This window comes from Protopterus annectens, chromosome 6.part0 (assembly GCF_019279795.1).
Source record: "Protopterus annectens isolate FY-2018-M chromosome 6.part0, PAN1.0, whole genome shotgun sequence".
NCBI lineage: Eukaryota > Metazoa > Chordata > Ceratodontiformes > Protopteridae > Protopterus > Protopterus annectens.
Genome location: NC_056737.1, coordinates 46,272,669 through 46,283,689, shown reverse-complemented (window position 1 = coordinate 46,283,689; position 11,021 = coordinate 46,272,669). Strand labels below are relative to the sequence as shown.

General features: G+C 31.6%; 1 protein-coding gene across 1 annotated transcript in view; it reads left to right on the top strand.

The window, feature by feature from the left end:
- LOC122803761 (extracellular calcium-sensing receptor-like) overlaps positions 1-11,021 on the top strand; it is a 158,203-nt gene that overhangs the window by 93,376 nt on the left and 53,806 nt on the right. The window lies entirely within an intron of this gene.

Below are 11,021 nucleotides of genomic sequence, written 5' to 3'. Positions count from 1 at the left end.
CTGCTTTTAAAATTAAAAAGCTTACGAACAAGTGACTTTCATTCTCTCATTGTAGGACTTTTATTTTCAGAAACAATAGATTTACCCTTTAAGTAAAAGGTTTGTACTGGACTTTAACCTTCAAAACATATGTTTTGAAGTACGTATTTATATATTAAACTAAAGCATTTTTCATGATATGCAATATAAATGGTTAGTTTTACTGTGTTAATATATTTACAGTGAAGGATGAAATATATTTCATTTAATTAAACTTATACATGTATGTATAAATGTTAAACAAATACTTCATGCAAGAGAATGTCATTAAATTATAAGCAAAAAAATTGGTGACTTTAAGACACTATAAGTTAAGAATTGTATTATATTTGGTTAATTTTGTGTAGAATGTACATTATAAGGTTAATTGAATGTCAGACCTAAGTAATATGCTAACTAAAAGTATTAAAGTGAAGGTGATTTTGTTTTCTTTTTTCCTGTGTAACATGTTCCTTTCATGGGTTGTTTATGAAGCAAGTAGTACTTAAAAAAAGCTTGAGAACAAAAGAATGTTCCAGTTGTGTGAGAATGCTGGTGACTTGCTTGCCTTGTTTCCCACCTGCTTTTTGAGCCATTTTTGAAGAAATTGTGGGTCAAAGTTCATCACTGATGTTTGTGAAAAACAGATATTTGTGAGAAATCTATTCCAATAATCATCTTTTTTCTTAGAAGTGAAGAATTGTTAAAGCAAAAGCTATAGTAATGTTTTATATCAAGCTGTTGCTGACATATAATTTGCTTACATTTTGATCCATGCTAAAGCATATGCTGTAGTGTTATTATGTAAATATTTTTATGGATTAGTTTAATAAGCTAAAGGATTTTTAAATTTTATTTATTTATTTATTTTACATTTGTTGACCAGGAGAGTCCAACTGGATTACAAGTCCATTTTCAGTGAAGGCCCAGGGAGAAAAGCTCCAAGAGAACAATTTTTTACAAAACATAGTTTTAAGGACAGACTTTTGACAGACAATTTTCATAGAAGACACTTTGACATACATATTAACTAACAGATAGGATATATTTGTTCTCTACAAAATAATTACATTTTAGAAGATATTCCTAAATTTAGGATTCCTGTGATAGATTTACTATCAGAATAAAAGCAGAAAGACGTAGAATAAGGCTCCGAGAGAACAGATGATGCTCACTATAGTTGAGAAGGATAAAAAATTGATTTACTATATGTCTTTGCCTAGTTTTAGTTGAGAAGGATAACAAATTGGTTTACAATATGTCTTCTCCTGGCTTTAGTTGCTTATGGAAAGAAAAACATTGCTGGGGTAGTTTTCCCTAACTCCTGGAGAGATGGGATGAGCAGTAGATTAACAGTCCTTAGCGGGTACGGTACTATGATTGGTTGGCTTAGCAGAGTTACTTAAGTTAGGTGAAGTGTTCTAATGAGACATTAGCCAGGGGGGATACAAGAGCACAGTCGATTATCCAAAAAGTGAGTTTTAACAATTTTTTGAACTGTGATGGGGATTTGTTGTCAATGTGGGCATGAAGGGAGTTCCAGGTTTTTGCTATACATTGGCTGTAGACAGACTTACCAGCTTCATTGTTATATTTGGTTACTTTGTGGAGGTTTTGTGTGCTAGACCTCAAGGGCCTGGCGGTTGTATAGGGTTGCAAAAGATTTTGTAGGGCTGGGGGTGTTTTCAGAGTTATGTATTATTTGGTGGGCTAGTGATAGTTGATTGAGTTGAAGTAGTAGTGGTAGTTCTAGTCGATTGAGCTTTTTTAGGCATTCACAGTGATGTGTTCTGATGGGAGAGGTTGTAGCAAATTTGCTATTTATAATCTTATTATAACAACTATCAAGTTTGTTTGTGTCAGATTTGCAGAGATTTGTAAGCATGGGGGGAGGCATAAGAAGGGTGAATAGTAGGTGAGTCCTCGCTATTGTAGTTTTGGAGTGGTCAGTGAGGAATTTTTTATTGTGATACTGTAGGCCAAGTTTTTTATATACATTTTTTATGGTTGTAGAAATATGTAGGTCAAATCTAAGGTGATTATCTATTTCAACCCCTAAGAGTTTGGTAAGATTTGTGGGGGTGATTGTGGTCTTGTTAAAAGGAGAAGATGAAGAAAGAATCAGTGGGAGGTGTGGCTTTGAGGGAGCTAAAGAGTACTAGCTTTGTTTTACTTGGGTTCAGAATGAGCCTTTGGTTTGTAATCCAAGTTTTTGCTAGGGAAAAGCATTCTTGTGTTAGGGAGTGAAGGATGTCAATTGACTTGGCTGTGCATATTATGGTGCTATCATCTGCATATTGCACTACTGGGGCTTTAGGAATACTGTCTGGGAGCTGATTGGTGAAGAGGGTAAAAAGAAGTGGCCCCAGGATGGAGCCTTGGGGTACTCCTAGGGAGACTGGTAGGGAGGGGGAGAGTTGGCTTTGCCACATAACAGCTTGTTTCCTTCCCTCTAGGTAGTTTTTGAACCAGGAGATGGCAGGGGTGGTAAGGTTTAGAGTAGCTAGTGAAAGAAGGAGTTTATTGTGATTAACCATAGCGAATGCTTTGGACAAGTCAAGGAAGGTGGCAGATACAAGGAGTCCATTGTTTCTTTGAGTATTGACAATGTTGGTGAATTCTGTTAGTGTGGTGGTGGTGCTATGGAAGGGTGTAAAGCCATGTTGTTGTGTTGCTATTAGATTATTTTCTTTGAGATATTTCATTAGTTGCTTGTGTATTACCCTCTCTAAAATTTTAGATGAAAGGGGTAGTATGGCTATAGGGTAGTAGTTATTGAGTTTCAGGGAGTTTCCCCCTTTATGTAGAGGGATGATATATGATATTTTCCATAGCTTGGGTACTATACACTCGGAGATGGATTTGTTAATTAGGATGGAGACAGGATATAATATGGCTACTGCAGCCAGGGGGAGGTATTCAGCGGGTAATTTATCTGTGGCTAGAGACATTGGTTTGAGCTTGCAAAGTAGTTTTTCAATGGATTTGGTTGGTTCTGGGAGGAAGCTGAACTTGGGGCAATTGTTAGTTGAGGGTGGGGGTGGATTTGCAGGGGTGGGGATGTTGTCATAGGGTTAGTTGTTTGCAAAGGTCTGGATGGTTTCTGTAAAGTATTTATTAAATTGAGTGGGGATGTCTTCTTGGTTGTTATCTATTTTTGGGGTTGGGGTAGTTGTTTTACCTGGTTGTAGAATAGAGTTAATTGCTGCCCAAAATTTGTGTGGGTTGTTTCTGTGCTTTTCCTGTAACTTTTGGTAGTAAGATGTTTTGTCTATTTTGGTGAGTTTTTTGGCTTTGTTATGTAGTTCAACGTATATTTGTTTGTTCAATTGGGATTTACTGTTGAGGTACTTGGTCCAGGCCTTGTTTCTTTTTTTGAGGAGGGATTTTTGTGTCTGGGGTTAACCAGGGGGCATATTTAGTTTTAATTATTGTTGTTCTGGAGGGGGCATGATAGTTAAGGGTGTTTAAGAAGGTAGCATTGAAATATAGTACAGCTTCATCAAGAGGTAGGTTTTTTTAGGGGGATCCAGTTGCACATTTTTAGGTTGTTTATAAAGTTGGAGCAGTTAAAGTGTTTTTTGTTTCTAATTAGGCATGTAGATATTTGGGTCAGTTGTGGTGATTTTGATCTGAGTAAGAATGTGGCTTGGTAGTCATTCAGGGTGTCTGGTATCCCATCAGTGATGGGAGGGATATGAGTATCCAATCTAGAGTGGATTGGTATTTGGTTCTCTTGTCTGTTCTTGTGGGGGAAGTGATGAGTTGGGTTAGACCATGTAGGTTAATATGGGAAAGTGGATTATGACTGGAACAATTTTGCCAGTCAGTATTAAGGTCTCCTAATACTATGCTTTCCTGGGGGAGGGAGTTAGATATCCATTCTAGGAGTTGTTCTGTAATGGGGATATTGTTGCCTGAAGGGATGTAGCATCCTATGATGATGTGTTTACTATCATTAAGTTTTAGTTTTGTTAGAATGAGTTCAACTTTATCAAGGTCTGGGGTTGTTATGTCTACTTTCTCAAGGATGAGGTGAGATTTATACACTATAGCAACACCCCCCCCCTTTTTACCTTTTCTATCACTACAAATTATATTGTAACCTGCTTGAGTGATTTCATTGTTGTGGTTGCCTGGTTTAAGTCAAGTCTCAGGTTGATAAAAGGAGAGTAGTGTAAATATTAAATATTTTTATATTTATCATATTAAGACTGTCAAACAATTTTGAGATATAAACACTTGCACTTTTGAAATTAATTCAGAGTTTTTTAGAACTATAAAATATGTGTGTATCTTTTAGCTTGATGATTATGTATGCACATCGATTTACCTTTTGTAAACTAGTTTAATATTATAAGATTACCTGGCATCTGTAGGTTTACAGATATCTTTATCTCTTCAGGTTCCACTTTGTTCTATATGTTTATTTACAGATTTAGTTATAATAATGTTAAATGAGTGAACAATTTAGGAATACTTAATGGATAATTTATACTACTATTACATAAATAGGTATTTAGCACACTGTTTGTTGTATTATTTAGTATTTGTGATTAATGGAAGATGATTATTAAATGTTTATGTAGCAAAGGGGGACTAGTTTTAAATGGCAAAATATATAACTAAATTAATAGTGTTTTATTATTTTTAACTTATATATTATATTATATTATATTATATTATATTATATTATATTATATTATATTATATTATACTAATTATTTGTAGTCATGGTAGCTTTTGACTATTTTTTGATTAATTTTTAGGTGTTGGTAGGTATAGAGATAGTATAGTAGTTTGTCTATTCAATAGAAAAGCTAGTAACTTTGATATCCATGGCAGGCTTATTAGTAATATGTACAGATGGGCTTATATTACATCAGTGAAAATTCAGTTCAGTAAATGGCATTTTCAGCTCACTTACATCAAATGTGCTGTTTGTTGAACTGTGGTATAGTGAGGATCAGGACATTTTCCCTTTTCCCCACTGTAGTGCAATTTTAGAATTGATATATATATATATATATATATATATATATATATATATATATATATATATATATATATATATAATTTGAGGGGTGTGTGGGGGTATAGCCCCCCACAACAGTGGATTTCGTTGAACAGTTGTGGACTTGTGTTTTTATTTATTTATTTATTTATTTATTTATTTTGGCATTTATGAGTTTTAATAGTTGTTTTGTAGAAACAAAGAATTAAAAAAACGTGGAATGTTAAGACAGTGCTGAACAAATGCATTTGAGTCTTATATACAATTAAATTAACATGGTGGACAAATGTGTCATATTATCTTTAAAAAGAAATATTTTTAAATCCACAGCATGGATAGTTTTAATCTATTATCTACAAATGTGAATGGATTAAATAATGGCAACAAAAGGAAATCATTAATGAGATATTTATTTATTTTATTTATTTTACATTTGTTGACCGGGATAGTCCGACTGGATACATGCCCACTTTCAGCGGAGGCCCGGGGAGAAAAGCTCCACTATTTCATCTAAAATGAAATAGTGGAGACATATTATTGCAAGAAACTCACTTGATAGAAAAAATATATAATATTTAAATAACTTAGGTTATGAAATGTTATCATCTGCTTCTTTTAACAAAAAGAGGAGAGGAACTGCTATACTTTGGAGAATATCTACTGCAATGCCTAAAGTTATGGAATCCATTAATGATCCCAAAGGAATGTATACATTTGTAATAATTAAATACACTAGCTAATTTTTACTGGATCATTGGAATATGTGAAAGAGTGGCTAAAGGTTACTTCAACTTAGTACAAAATCATTGGAAGGGTAGTTTAATTTTTAGCAGGGGATTTTAACTGCATATCTAGTATAGAAGATACAAGTGAACAGAAGAAAGATAAAACTAAACAGATGGATTAGTAAAAATAATTGTATTGCTTTAATAGTAAAAGCAGAAGATAAGTCATGTTATTCACTCATTATTCTTATGTACATGAGACACAAACTAGAACTGACAGGGTTTATACCTCTGCAGATTTACTTAATAAAGTGAATTATTTTAAAAATATTCCTTGCCTTTATTTGATCATAATGCACTAAGTATTAATATATCAATGAATATAAGGAATTTTCATATTATGTATAGACTCTCAGTATATCTGTTGAACTTAAAATAATTTAAGAGTTAATTAAGGAAGAAATTGAGAAGTTTTTTTATCTTTGAATGTTAATGGTCCACTTAGTAAAGTATACTATGGGACGCCTTAAAATTGCACATTAAAGATAGAATGGGAAGATGTGCTAGTAATAAAATGAAAGAGTGGGATAAAGAGCTGCTAGAAATATAATATGAAATACACAAAGCAAGGTTTGAACAATAAACACAGAAATTAGATAATACTAAACTCATTAAAAATGAATGGCAAAAATATCAAACAGTTTTAACACATAAAGTGGAGATAGCTTTAGAAAAAATAAAATTGCACATTTATGTGATGATCTTAAAAAATCTATATAGATTAACTAATGGAAGTAAGATAAGCCAAAAAGGCACAAATTAGTAATATCAGAAATCCTTACACTAATAGGCTTTTTTCAGACATAGATGAAATGCTTAATATTTTCAAGAAATTCCATGAGGATCTTGATAATGATAAAAATAACAATGCTGACATACATCTCAACTGTCCAGATTTTTGCAGAATGTCCAGATTTTTTGCATCAAATGTTTGGCCTAGTACTCAAAATTTGTGGTTTTCTGGCCAATAACTTGAGATTGAAAAAAACTAAATAATGTCATACATTTGAGTGTCAGGCTTCATTTCCTTCAGAAAATGCATGCCAAGACAAATGCTGTTATTCTAGCAACTTTCTAAGTCTATATATGCAATATTTAAAATATGTCCCTATTTTCAGGTCTTTGTCCCCCATTATTTTTGCTTTGTCCAGATTGCTTGTGCTAACAGGTTAAAAGGTATGAATGCTGATGATTACAAAATTGACAAGTATTTAGATGAAATGTTACTAATAAACTTAATGATCAACAAATATCTCTGTTCAATAAGCCTATTAGACTAATATAAGCTTTAAAAAGGGAAAAATGGTAAAACTCCAGCATTAGATGTTTTAAGTGTGGAATTATATTGTCTGCTTCCATTAAATATTTAGAATTACTGAGTGACATTTTCAGGATAATTCAAAGGGACAGAATAATTCCTCTCTCATGGAAATTTTCTGTACTCTCACCTATATGTAAACAAGGAATGAATAATAAGTTAGTTTACTCATGTATACCTATCTCATTATTAAATGTAGACTATAAAATAATCACTCCATCTTTGCTAAAAAATTAAGAGCTATAGTGGATAAATTAATTAAGATCAAACAGGATTTATAGTCAGTAGATTGATGTATGATAATATAAAATGGGTAGTACTTATCTAAGATTTAGTAAAAGAATGAACAATAAATTGGCCTTAATTAGCTTAGATATCAAGAGAGCTTTTGATTCTGTAGACTGGAACTACTTGTTTAAAACTTTAGATGTGTTTTGTCTTTCCAGAACAATTTACTAAAATATTTTAAAAAATGTATATGTTAAAATTGGATTGTACATTTCTCAAGGATTCACTTTAAGCAAAGTCACAAAGCAAGAGTGTTCTTTTTCCCCTGTGCTATTTATATAAGTTATCATACCCTTAGCTAATAGTACATGAAGCAATGAAAACAATGTGGATTCTCAATTAACAATGTTTGCCACTCTAAAATATAGCTTTTTGCATATAATACTAACTATAGGAGATTTAAATTATTCAATTGAAGAAATAGATGAAGAAATGTAAAAGTTTCAAGAAATATCTCTGTTGAAATTTAATAATAACAAAACTTTTAAAATCAATTAAAATAGTAAGTTTAAAGATAAATATAAATATAATTAGAAAGGAAAAGAACTAATATACTTAGGAATAAAAATCTATCAAGATATAAGATTAATATTAGTTTAAAAATTGAAAAAGTGTTACTTCTTATTAAGAAAATGGAATTATTTTTTTTTTTATTTTTTTTATTTATTTATTCATTTATTTTTACTTTTAAGTCTAGGTCATACTTATTAAAATTATTATATTACATAAGATTACATTCATATTGCATAAAATAGCTTTAATGCCTGTAAAAATATTTAAATAAAATGAAAAAAAATGTTAAATTCATTCTTATGGTATGCTAAAAAGCTGTGAATTGCTTATAGATATCATATAAGTTTATGGGAGTATGGTGGTATTAGCTTTCCAGATGTAGAATCTTTTTATATTGCTGCAAATCAAAAGTCTATTACACTCTGGATAGACTCAACTTGTACTAGTCAATGGAAACCAGGAACAGATTTTCCTAAATTCTTATAAGTTTATCAGTTCATAAAAAATTTAAGAAATATGTTTTTAAAACTCCATTAATATCAAAATAGAAATGTTTGTTCTTTCCCGTTCCACACAGCTCTACATTTAAGGAAACTCAGAAGAATATTAAAATGAATTTACTAAAAAGGAATGTATTAGTATTATGGTCTGATTGCTTTGAAAAAGGAACAGCTAAGTCTCCATAATATTTAATATTTAATGAAATAGTATAAGCTAGATGACTGTGTTAACCAGTTAATATTATCCAACAGTAAAAAATTAAATGAATGTGTAGATAACATGAGTGAAAAGGAACAGAACACTATTCCCCATTATATGAATATATGAATATATGAATGTCATCATCAAAGGTAAATTGACTTACAAAGGAAGCGTGTCCAAGTTATATAAGTTAATTATAAATAATAATTATAATTTTGATGCAAAATTCTGGAACCTTTTAGATAATAGTGGATTGAGTGATTCAATAGATGGTATGGAAAAAACTCTATTACTTAAATCAGTTGGTCAAATGTCTTCAGGTTTATACTGGAAAGTGTTTTATGTGGAAATAGATACATAGAACGTTTGTTTCTCCCTATAAAATCTCTTTAGTAAAATGACTTCTTTATTCTGTTGGAGATGTAGTAAAGATGTAAAACCTGACTAGGCACACATGTTTTTGGATTGCGAAACATTAAATATATATTGGGAACAGATCAATATGTTTTTAAGGGGTTATGGTCTGATAATTCTAGTTTAACTAGATCAGTAATACTAATGAATTTTCCACTTCCTTTATCTGTAAAAGCCAAATACCAAAAAATGTTCTGGAGTCCACTGGTAGTAGCTAGAAAAGTTATTACAAAAATATTGGGAAGTACAATTTAGTTCCTACATTCAAAGAATTTCTAAAGCAATATTGTGTAAACCTGAAAAAGAAGTGATCAGAATAAGATATATAAATCATACTAAAACTTGTATTGGTTGTGATAGCCTTGAAATGTTGTTTTTGAAGTGCCAATACTCTTAATGTGTTAATTGTATAAGATTACCTCGATGATTCAATATATTCCTAACATCGTATAATAGTATGTGATGTTGAATTTCTTCCTTTCTGTGTATATATTATAAATATATTAAAATAATATTTTTTTCTTAAAAAACACATGTATAATACTGTATAATACAGAAGAATGAGCAATCATAAGAAGACATGAATCGATCATTCATTAGTTTTGCAGTGCAGTCTGTTATTCTTTCTAAGCTTAGACTATCTCTGCAGCATGTGCTGACTGCAATCTTCTTTGACATGCAACTAGAGGTAGACTTATACCCCTATGAGATAAACTATATGGTAAGAGAGGGAGTACTTCTTGCAGCATTCATGGATAAAAAAGGAATTACAGCTATATGGAAAACTATGAACATGAAATATGAATGACATACTCATTAAGCTGATTGTTATTTATGCTCCAAGAATTAAAATACATTTTTCTCTATTAAATTAAACATTAGTACATTAATTTAATGTATGGAAATTTAGGAGTATGCAACAGTCAACAGAATTTTACAAGAAATATATTTTATAAGCTACTAAGCTGAACTTAAGTATGTTTAGGCTTGCCTAATTAAAGGATGGGAATTTTTGAGGCACTCCTATGAAAAATTATTCCTGTTGATGTTTGGGATAATATGTTTAACTTGTTTCAGATAATATCAAATGAAAGGCCATGAAAGCTTCCATTTGTGTTACAATTAAGGCCATGCAAGTTGCATCTGTGCTGCCATTAATACTTATTGTTTCAAGAAGTATAAATAAATAAGTGGATAGTCTCTTTTTTGTATCAGTAAGTGCAGGGTATTTTTGCCCTGCTTGAGATGAACTATGAACATATGCACACCAATGTCTAATTATATTATTGTGGATGCAGTTTCCTGAAGCTGTGTGTTAGATAAATGAAACATCCGTCCCAAGCTGCTTTGACCTTGGACGTAATATGTTTAGTTAAGGATTGCAGGACTAAAGTCATTCAGGAATGGGATTTAGGATATATTTTCTGTTTTTGGTGTTTGGAAGGTCACTGTTTCAGGTTTCTGGTGCGGTACAGTTGGAAGATAGGCAGTTCCTATTTTTGGATAGAACAACACACCCTCTTCAGCCTTCTATTAGAAGGTTGGACTTATATCTTGACATATTTTTCAAGAACATCTGAATTTGTATAACAATCTTAAATATTTGCAAATGTTGCTGCAACTGGTAGCCATAATGGTTCATTTAATATAGCAAAAAAAATTTGTTTTTACTTAATTTTCAAGTACCCTGATAGATTTGCATGGCTCTTCTTATACTTTGTAATCTACAAGTGGCTGTCAATTGACCTGTGTCTTGCTTTTTGAGTGAGCCATGAAAGACCCAATCCTAGTTGACCTCCTATGTCATCACAAAACCAGTGGCTCCACAATCACCTGCAGAAAGGAGCTAAATCCACACCAACAAATAAACAAGACTTGCTGGGGGGATAGGTATCTAATTCAATGTATTCCTATTCTATGGAAAAAGTTATCACTGCAAGTCAAACACAAAGTATTACTTTAGCTACCT